The sequence below is a fragment of the Panthera pardus genome, unplaced genomic scaffold (genome assembly GCF_024362965.1).
Source record: "Panthera pardus isolate Hobbes unplaced genomic scaffold, ASM2436296v1 HiC_scaffold_13, whole genome shotgun sequence".
In the NCBI taxonomy this organism is placed as follows: Eukaryota; Metazoa; Chordata; class Mammalia; order Carnivora; family Felidae; genus Panthera; species Panthera pardus.
This window is the reverse complement of record NW_026526688.1, coordinates 186,589,518-186,599,532: the sequence shown is the minus strand read 5'-3', so window position 1 is coordinate 186,599,532 and position 10,015 is coordinate 186,589,518. Positions and strand designations below refer to the sequence as shown.

The window sequence follows — 10,015 nt, the reverse complement described above, 5'->3', positions numbered from 1 at the left end:
TTTGCCCAAGCGAAAACCTTTGTTACTACAAAAGTTTGTAAACTGAATGCTAGTAAGTGAGGGAATTTTTGCATTACACATTATAGGTGGTACAAAGATTGCAAAAATAATCAAAACCAAGTCGCAGTCTTTAAGGAACATAAAATCCAGTTAGGAAGACAGGCATAGCCACATTTCTGAGATCCCTCTGATCATTCTGTGAATTCACATAAGGGTTAGACTTTTTTCTAGTGAGTGTAATTACTTATAATCTGTCAGTAGGTGAGGTGACAAACTGAATGGTATACGTGTGTGTCACGTGATCACAGGGGAAGCACCGCCTGCATAGGGGTCAGGCACAAGAATGTGTTTGAGGTGAACCCTAAAAGATGGGTAAGATTTAAAAAGTGGGTAGAGATGAGGAAACGGGTTAACCGTGCCATTTCTTTTGTTTGTTTTGTTTTGTTTTTAAGTTTTTATTTAAATTCCAGTTAATATTACAGTGTAATATTAGTTTCAGGTGTACAATATCATGATTCCACACTTCCATACATCACCCAGTGCTCATCACAAGTGCACAACTTAATCCCCATAACCTATTTAACCCATCCCCCACTTACCTCCCCTCTGGTAACTATCAGCTTGCTCTCTGTAGCTAAGAGTCTGTTTCTTGGTTTCTCTCTCTCTCTCTTTTTGTTTCGTTTATTATATTCCAAATATAAATGAAATAATGGTACTTGTCTTTCTCTGACTGACTCAGTTTGCTTAGCCTAATACTCTCTAGTTCCATCCATGTCATTGCAAATGGCAAGATTTCATTCTTTTTTATGGCTGAGTAATATTCTATTATATATGTGTATATATGTGATATATACATATATATATATATATATATATATACTATATATACACACATATGTACCATAGTATATATAATGTAATGTACTACATATTATATATATAATATTCCATTATATATATATATAATATTCCATTATATATATATATTTATATATATAATATTCCATTATACACACACACACACACACACACACACACACACACACACTTCTTTATCCATTCATCAGTTGATGGACACTTGGGCTGTTTCCATCATTTGGCTATTGTAGATAATGCTGCTGTAAACATCGGGGTGCATATATCTCTTTGAATTAGTGCTTTGAATTAGTACTGCAATTGCTGGATGGTAGAGTAGTTATTTTTTTAACTTTTTGAGAAACCTCCATGCTGTTTTCCAGAGTGCCTGCACTGGTTTGCATTTCTACCAACAGTGCAAGAGGGTTCCCCTTTCTCCACATCCTTACCAACACCTGTTGTTTCCTGTGTTGTTAATTTTAGTCATTTTGACTAGTGTGAGGCGATATCTCATTGTGGTTTCGATTTATATTTCCTTGAGTATAATTGATGTTGAGCATCATTCCATGTGTCTGTTAGCTATCTATATGTCTTCTTTGGAGAAATGTCTATTCATGTCTACTGTCCATTTTTTAATGGGATTATTCATTTTTGGGGTGTTGAGTTTTATAAGTTGTTTATAGATTTTGGATACTAATCCTTTATTGGATATGCCATTTGCAAATATCTTCTTTCATTGAGTAAGTTGCCTTGAATAGTTATGATTATTTTCCTTTGCTGTGCAGAAGCTTTTTATTTTGAGTTAGTCCCAATTGTTTATTATTGCTTCTGTTTCCCTTGCATCAGGAGACATTTCTAGAAAGAAGGTGATGTCAGAGAAGTTACTCTCTGTGGTCTCTTCTAAGATTTTTATGGTTTCAGGTCTCACATTTAGGTCTTTAATCCAATATCAATTTATTTTTGTGCAAAATACACAAGCTTAAAGCTAAATCTCACCCTTTAGTACGTCAGTGGATTGGATATGGTGGAAAATATCACTCCTGACACCACCCCACCGATCATATTAATTAGAGGAGTTTCATCTTCTAAATATTCTACAAATAATCTCTTCAAGCTCCAGTAAGTGCCAGTTTTAATGGTGCTATATGATGCCGGTCTTAGTAAAACAGGAGCTATTTCAGAATACAGAGCCAAAACACCTTCTTCTTTACAGATTGAGAACAAAGCATGAAAGATTCCTCAGAATTTTACCCCATTAAATGGACATCAATACTTTCATCTTGTACTTGAAGTTACATTTTGGTTAGGTCCGCAAGGAAAGTTCCAAGCTCAGCAACAACAAAGGCAAGGCTGCCATATACAAAGGGTTTCAGATTCAGACTGAACATCTCATTGCTTACTTTCCTGGTGCTGCTTGGGATCATGGGACAACTTGGGAGCCGAGGCTCCCACGATCTGAAACGCCACCACAACCCCAACTCCGAAGCACTGAGACCAAGGGAAGTAACCAAATCGTTGCCTAGGCGACGGTGGCTCAGGCATTCCAACACAGCCTCCTCAAAGCCTAAAAAAGCACCAAATAGGAGGTGGAAATGACAGGGTTCTTAACAGAGGAGTCTGAAAGGCTATGGGTGACCATGCCATTTCAATGTGAAATCCAATTATCAGATAAATCATAGCCACAGCAGACTTGGATTTCTCTTCCACTGCCATTACCCCATCCCTTTTGTACCTGACACCAAGGAAGCATACTAATAGGATGACAGACCAAAGCACTTCTTAGAGCCATACTGTTGTTACAGGTAAGCTTACCATCCTTATAGGTGGAACAGCATCTTTCCTTATCTCTTGTGATTTCCCTTCCTATAATAAGCAGATCCAGGCAGGGCCCTTCATTCTTGAGAACCAAGGTTTCTTAATTTTTAGTATCTCCTAGCATATGACAGGTAGGTAACTAGGTCAGGGTCCACACACCATATTTACTCATTCATTTTCTCTTCTCTGAATGCTCCCTTCTGTGTTCTCTCCCTGCTTGTCTCCCCATCCCGCCACATATCTGACTATGTATAGTTGTCTCAAAATATAGATTTGCGGTAAATGGGAGGGAATTTAAGGCCCCTCCTAGGTCTCCATCAAAGGAAAACTTGCTTTAATTCTGCCACTTAACATAGTGAAGTAATAGGAAGATTTCATGCTGCTAGTAATTTAGTGGTTCTTTTATGCTAAAAATCCTGCTTATGTATTTTGCATGTATCTCTGTTGGAAATCTTATGGGGAAGTAAGGATATTTGTCAGGGTAAGATCTGAGAATTTGGAAGTGCATGGCCACCAAACATTTGCCCATATTCACAGATATTAATATAGGGCTTTTCCTGGAAAAGGGTACCTATAACAAAGGTTTCTTTGTTATACTAGTGGGCATAAAACTATTAGGTGACTTGATTACAGAAGTTCATGGGTGCCTTCAACTGTTTAACATTTTCTTGTTTTTTAAGTTTTATTTATTTATTTTTAATGAGAGAGAGTGAGAGAGAGTGCCATCAGAGGAGGGGCAGAGAGAGAGGGAAAGAGAATCCCAAGCAGGTTCCATGCTGTCAGTACAGAGCCTGATGCAGGGCCCAATCTCACAAACTGTGAGATCATGACCTGAGCTGAAATCAAGGTCAGACACTTAACCAAATGAGCTACCCATTAACATTTTCTTTACACTATGTCCCTGATATACTTGATAATTCGTTTACTAAGTGACTGAGATGAAATGCTCTAACAGCTCTACCTCTGTTGAGTCACTGGGCTGGTGTGAGTGTGTGAGTGTGTGAGTGTGTGTGTGTGTGTGTGTGTGTGTGTGTGTGTGTGCAGACCACGAACCAATCAACATGGTAAGGTTGCATTGATTTTTCTGGTGTGTAACCATTGCATTACTTGGCTTATGTGATCTCAGTTTAAAGAATCCTTTTTTTAGGCCAACTTCATAGTTCCCTAAAAAGACTAAATTTTGTAACTTAAAGTTGGGAAAGTAGATACCAACTGAACAGCATCTAGATCAGTGTTTGTCAAATTATTGTCTGTGATCTGGTCTACCTGCATCAGAATCACATGGGACATGTGTTGAAAATACAGAATCATTTACTTTAACCCGGATCTACTGGATACACATTTTAGGATGAGACATTGGAATCTATATTTTTAACATGTTCCTTATGTTATTATCATGACCACCCAAGAATGAGAGTAAATGATTCTAGGCTATGTTTGTGCCGAGCCTATGCATCTAGAAGTGTAGACGTAGCCAGGACATGAGACCTTGCCCAGTTGGCTAAGCCACAGACCTGATACCACCCTTGGGCCATGCTGCATGATGAGGGATTTGTCTAGTCTTATTGGACAATCTTTCCAATAACTTTCTCATTGCAGCCATAGTAGCTTCTACACATCTGCGACCTGACCATTTGCTTTTGGGTGATGGGATGTGATGGTGACTGTTTTAATAAAGTCTCCAAACATTAATTCCCTGAACTCAACAGATTTAAAGGCAAGCCCACAGACCAAAGTAGAATGTATAGTAACTTATGAGTTGCAAATAACTGGCAGAGTTCACAATGTCTGCAGCAGATATTTAAGCAAATTAGAAGAGTATTGAGACTTTTCATCAAGTCTCAGAATGGTACTGGTAAATTGATCTAAATTCTTGACCAATGTCTCATTTCCCAGGGAGTGGTCAGTTCATTTGACAGGAAAATGCCAGATATATTTTAGTTTTTCGTTGTGCTTTCTGTCACCATTATCAGAATCGATTTCAAGCCATAGTTAAAAGCTAAGCCAACACTTTATGTAGTTTGCCCAAGATAATAAGATGTCTGCTTTCTGTAATGTTGATTCTTGAACATATTGAAAATTGATTCACAGTGCCTTCTATCACCAAGCTTTATTTTTATTCATACTAACATGCAGTGCTTTGGAAGGTAACAAGCAGATGACCGGCAATTTTCAGAAAGCATGCTTTATTAAATGATATAACGTGTACCAAGCACTCAGCGGAGAGCCTGACACATGGTAGAATTGAATTAAATAGCAGTTACAACTACTTTTTCAAAAAAGTAATTAACCCTAACCTACTTCCTCTGAAATACAAGAGGACAACTCAACAAGCAGGCAGAGTATAAATAAGCACATTTAAAGAAGAATTTCACCACTGACTTGCCCACATGAAAATTACAGAAAGTGGAAGAGGGTTCCTGCAAAGATTGAGGCCTAACAGCATTGCCAGACTCCTTTTTCATTTTTTGCAGAGCCCACCTTCCCAAGCCTACAGAGGTTAAAAATAAATGCCACTTCCTTGATTGCTTGGCCTCCTTGCTGCTAGGGGATTGGCCTGTGTTCCCCTCCTGACCAATGGGACCCGAGACCAAACCTGATAAGGATATTTGTCAAAAATTTCCACCCTGAGGGAAGAGAAAGAGGAAGAAGAAACATATCTTTCTCCATTTTTATTACTTTACATATTATTTGTGTGAGGCTATGATGTTGGTGCTATGGCAGCCTTTTTTAGATCATGAGGATAGGGCCAAGGACATCACAGAGAAACTGAAATGAAGCCCTGATATTGCTGAACCACCAAATGAATCCTGGAACTATCCAGAGTCCTTTTTATGTGAGGCCAAAAAAAAAAAAAAAAAAAAAAAAAAACCAAAAAACCAAAAAAACAAAAACCAAAAACAAAAAAAAACCCCTTTATTTCAAAGCCTCTTTGTTTCTATTTTTTCTGTTTCTTGAAACCAAAAGTATCCTATCTGACATAATTTTATAACAGCTACACTTTCCTTTTAGAATGCAAGCTCCGTAAAGACAGGGTCAAATTCTAGTTTGTTCCAAATACAGTGACTTCAACACAATGGAAGTTTATTTTTCGCTTACACAAAGTCTGAGCTGTCATGATAACTATGCGACGTTGTCATGCCAATAGGCTCCTTTGATCTTGCTACTCTGCCATTCCTGGGGTGTTACTCTCATCCATAAAGTCAAAGATGACTCCTCACCATGTCTGCCAGCCAGCAGGAAGGGGGAAGGGAAGAGGAGTCGATTATGTGAAAGAAAAAGTAGATACTGGGGAGCAAGTAAGTTTCTTTCATAGCATCATTGATGACAAAAATGGGTGTAAATAGATTTGAAAAACTATATATTTAAAAAGTGGTACTTAGTTTATGCCACTCACAATGCTAATCTCTTCCACAGAATTATCTCATTGACTCTTCACATTTAACTTTCAATACAGGGGCACCTGGGCGGCTCAGTCGTATAGGTGTCTTAGTTTCAGCTCAGGTCATGATCTCACAGTTCGTGGGTTTGAACCCTGTGTCGGGCTCTGTGCTGATGGTGTGGAGCCTGCCTGGGATTCTCTCTCTCACACTCTCTCTCTCTGCCCCTTCTCTGTTCTCTCTCTCTAAAAATAAATTTAAAGAAACTTAAAAAATATATTCTTTAAACTTTCAACATAAACAGCATTCTTTTTTTAAATAGTTTTTCTTTTTTGAGAGAGAGAGAGAGAAAGATAGCATGAGTCGGGGAGAGGGACAGAGGGAGAGAGAGAGAGTCTTAAGCAGGTTCCATGCCTAGTGCAGAGCCTGACCCAGGGCTCAATCCCATGACCCTTGAGCCAAAAGTGACTGACCGAGCCACCCAGGCTCCCCGTAGACAGCATTCGTATCCCCACTTTGCAGATGTGGACAATGAAACTCAAAAGACTTTGAACGAGTTACCCAAGGTTGTACACTGAATAAGTTATGGCACTTTGTGTTGAAATCAAAGTCCATGCCCCTGATGTTTTAATCTTGAAGATCTATCTGGCTCACTACCACCTGTCCCTGCCCCAACTGCCTCACCCTCATCTTCCATTGTGTATTATGTTTACTTCCCCTTCAAATTTTGCTTATGAACTCCAAGGGTTTACTTTTTCCCCCCTTTTTTACTGGTTGCCTCTCTCATTCCAGTATTCTCCTTCTCCAGAGTATTATTCTCTGTTCTGCACCTTTATAGCACCAACCTCCGATGGTACCCATCTCTTTCTCTTCTTTGTTATCTCCCTGTGCCAATTATTAAGGAATTGTCTCTCCACTCCATTCTTTGTGATGCTGACACTGGGGCTTGGCAACCACCATGCTGCTCCCCGTTAAGTCCTGCCAGATGGAGGGGGCACTTTGAGGGAGTCTATGAGCAAGGCTGGAGGGGAGAAGATACCTGCTACTTCCCGTTTATTTCCCATTAGCTTTATTCAACTTCCCGCTCCTGTATCATCCAGGGGGCTACTTCACCAGCCAGCAGCTGAATGCATGAGGAAGTTTTTCCAACGCTTACAGGATCAACCCCTTCACAGACCCTCAGAGATACCAGCTCTAACCCAACAGTGCTCCCTCTTCAAAGGCCTAAGTTTCCGCCTCTCCAAGTCTTTGTTCTGTTTTAATGACACTAATCTTTTCCCTGAGTTTTCCCAGCCCTGGGGGAGAGTCCCTTGGTGCAACGTCTACTTTCACACTACTTTACAGTTGTTAAAGTTATGCTACGTCCATTTTGGTTTAACCTTTTTCCTTCTCAATTATGCATTGGCTTAGTTTCATTTCCCTGGGTAGATCTGTGCTTGCATTTTTAGAGAGAGCAGGAAAACTCCTAGACAATCTTTGACTGAGGGCAGAATGCTATTTCCATTTCTGTCTACACTGCACGAAGGTGGGCGCAGTCTGGGACACAGTGGGAAACTGATAAACATATGGAGAGGAGTGGTTTCACTCGTGTACATTCCTCATTCTCCAGAAGCTGATGGAGTTGTCTTTGACTGAATGGCTCTCATGCTTGTGCTCTGGTAAGCAGACGCGTTTCAAACCTGAAAACACTTTTGTTCGCAAGCGATTCTGCCCACTTAACAGAAAGGAAAACCGAGGCAGAGCAAGGAAGTTGGCCAAGCTTTCAAATTAGACTGCGGCAGAGACAAGACAGAATCTGATTCTTGGACCGCTTTCTCCTCAATGCCCTAGATCAGGCAGGACAAAAGTGCCCTTTGTGAGCAAGGTTGTTCCTTCTCTCTGACCTTTCTCATTGGCAAGCACAATCCTCCGTTTTCCTGCCCTGCCTGTCTGGCACTTTCCACAGGCATAAAATTCACTTTAGAGAGGGAAAATAAAAGTAAGATCAAAGGCTTATATAATTTCACTTCTCAGGGGGAAAAAAACCTCTTCTCTAGCAGCCTACTTCCCAGGAGTTATCCAAACCACCCTGTCTCTGCTGTCCACAGTGGGGTGAAACAGCTGAGAGGACTTGGCATTTCTTTCTGCAGTCATTAATGATACCAGGGGTGGCGTAGGCAGCCAAGATAAATAACCACTGGGAGGCACTGAGAGAGAAGAGCGAGCCATGGGAGTCCCCCCAGGACGATGGGGTCTGCTCATCTAAATCCTTGCAAGTTGTGCAGAATTGGAGCCCTATAGTTATTTGTTTTCAAGTACTTGTTTGGATGTTCATAGCCATCCAAGGCTATGTCTGAGCCTTACACCAGGTGACGTCTCCTTGTTGGTGTCCAGCAGTGTGGATACTGTGGCTTAGTAATTGACCGATGGCACCTCCAAGCCTAGTCTTTTTTTTATTTTTATTTTATTTTTTGACAATAGCAGATCTTGCCTCAGGAGGGGCTGGCTGATATGATAAGTTGCTTTGAAGATGGAGCGATATTTAATATTTTGAGTGACTGCTTCTTGTTGAAATGATTGGGTTCTTCAAGGACATGCTATACATGTTTAAAATGGGATGTCTGGGGCTGCCACAGCATAATCGACTGTGAAATAAGCCCGTTGGAAAGGACAATTACTCCTGGAGCCTCAAATGCTAGTCAAGTCTCCCGTGGCAGTAAGAGGGAGGGTCCCGTTTGGTTCTAGTCAGAAGTGAAACTGACTGTTGCTTTACCACTTTAGCACGGGCCGGTGCCTGTAGTATAAATTCACCACCCGGGATTAGAGACGCACAGGTACAGCCCCGACAATCAACCATCAATGGCTTGGGGTCTGCATGGCTGTAGTGAGCAATCCATCCATCCATCCTAACGTTAATTAGTATCCAAAACCAGTTATCGAGAACCTACTATGTGCCACGTATACACAGAGGTACTAGGAACAAAGAGATGCACAGTATGCTTTTTAAGCACGTGGTCCAGTGGAAAAAGGAGAAAGTACACACTAACACGTATTGAAACGAATTCTGTGTGCCAGGAATTACATATCTTATTAATCCCCTCAACCATCTTATAAAATCGTTGTCACGTCCATTTTACAGAAGATGAAACTGAGGTTTGGAGCAGTGAAATAACTAGCCCAAGACCACAGAGCTGGGGAGGAGCAGCACTGAGATTCAGGGCAGGTTGAATGCACATATCCTTGCCCCCCTAAGAGGCATACTGGGGAGGAGCTCAGTTAGGATGTAGCTGTGAAGTGATGGAGACTTGCTTCACTCACTGTCACAGATCTTGAAAGCCTCACTGCTAATGCAGCCATTTTTATTTCTTTCTATTAAGGGAGAAATTTTTTTTCTTTTCCTAAACTAATCAGGGATTCTAAAAGGTTTTAGTGAAAGGTACATACTGAAGTCACATCAAATTAGACACACAATTACAATGACAGTTCGCCAATACCCAAACCCGAGGCACCATATTGAACAAACCCCATAGAAATTTATGCCAATGCTTAACGTAAAACTGCAGCTGATATTTGAAATGCCGAATGAATTCAAGAAATCCCGTGGATGGCTCCAGGATTCTGCAAGCCACAGTGTAAGATGACAACTGTAGGCTGTCCTTCTGAGCTGAGGGACGCTTTTTCCTTATCAGTATTTCATTGTTCCCTACTGACAAATGCCCTTATCAGTCATAAAGCAGTTTTCTTAAAACACACACACACATACACACACACACACACACACACCACACACCACACTCCAAAGCAGGAAAGATATATTTTTTTTTTTAAATTTTTTTTTTCAACGTTTTTTATTTATTTTTGGGACAGAGAGAGACAGAGCATGAACGGGGGAGGGGCAGAGAGAGAGAGGGAGACACAGAATCAGAAACAGGCTCCAGGCTCCGAGCCATCAGCCCAGAGCCTGACGCGGGGCTCGAACTCACCGA

General features: G+C 40.8%; 1 pseudogene; it reads right to left on the bottom strand.

The window, feature by feature from the left end:
- Positions 1 to 1,854: 1,854 nt before the first annotated feature.
- Positions 1,855 to 2,397, bottom strand: LOC109269548 (brain mitochondrial carrier protein 1-like; annotated as a pseudogene).
- Between the last annotated feature and the right edge of the window lie 7,618 nt (positions 2,398 to 10,015).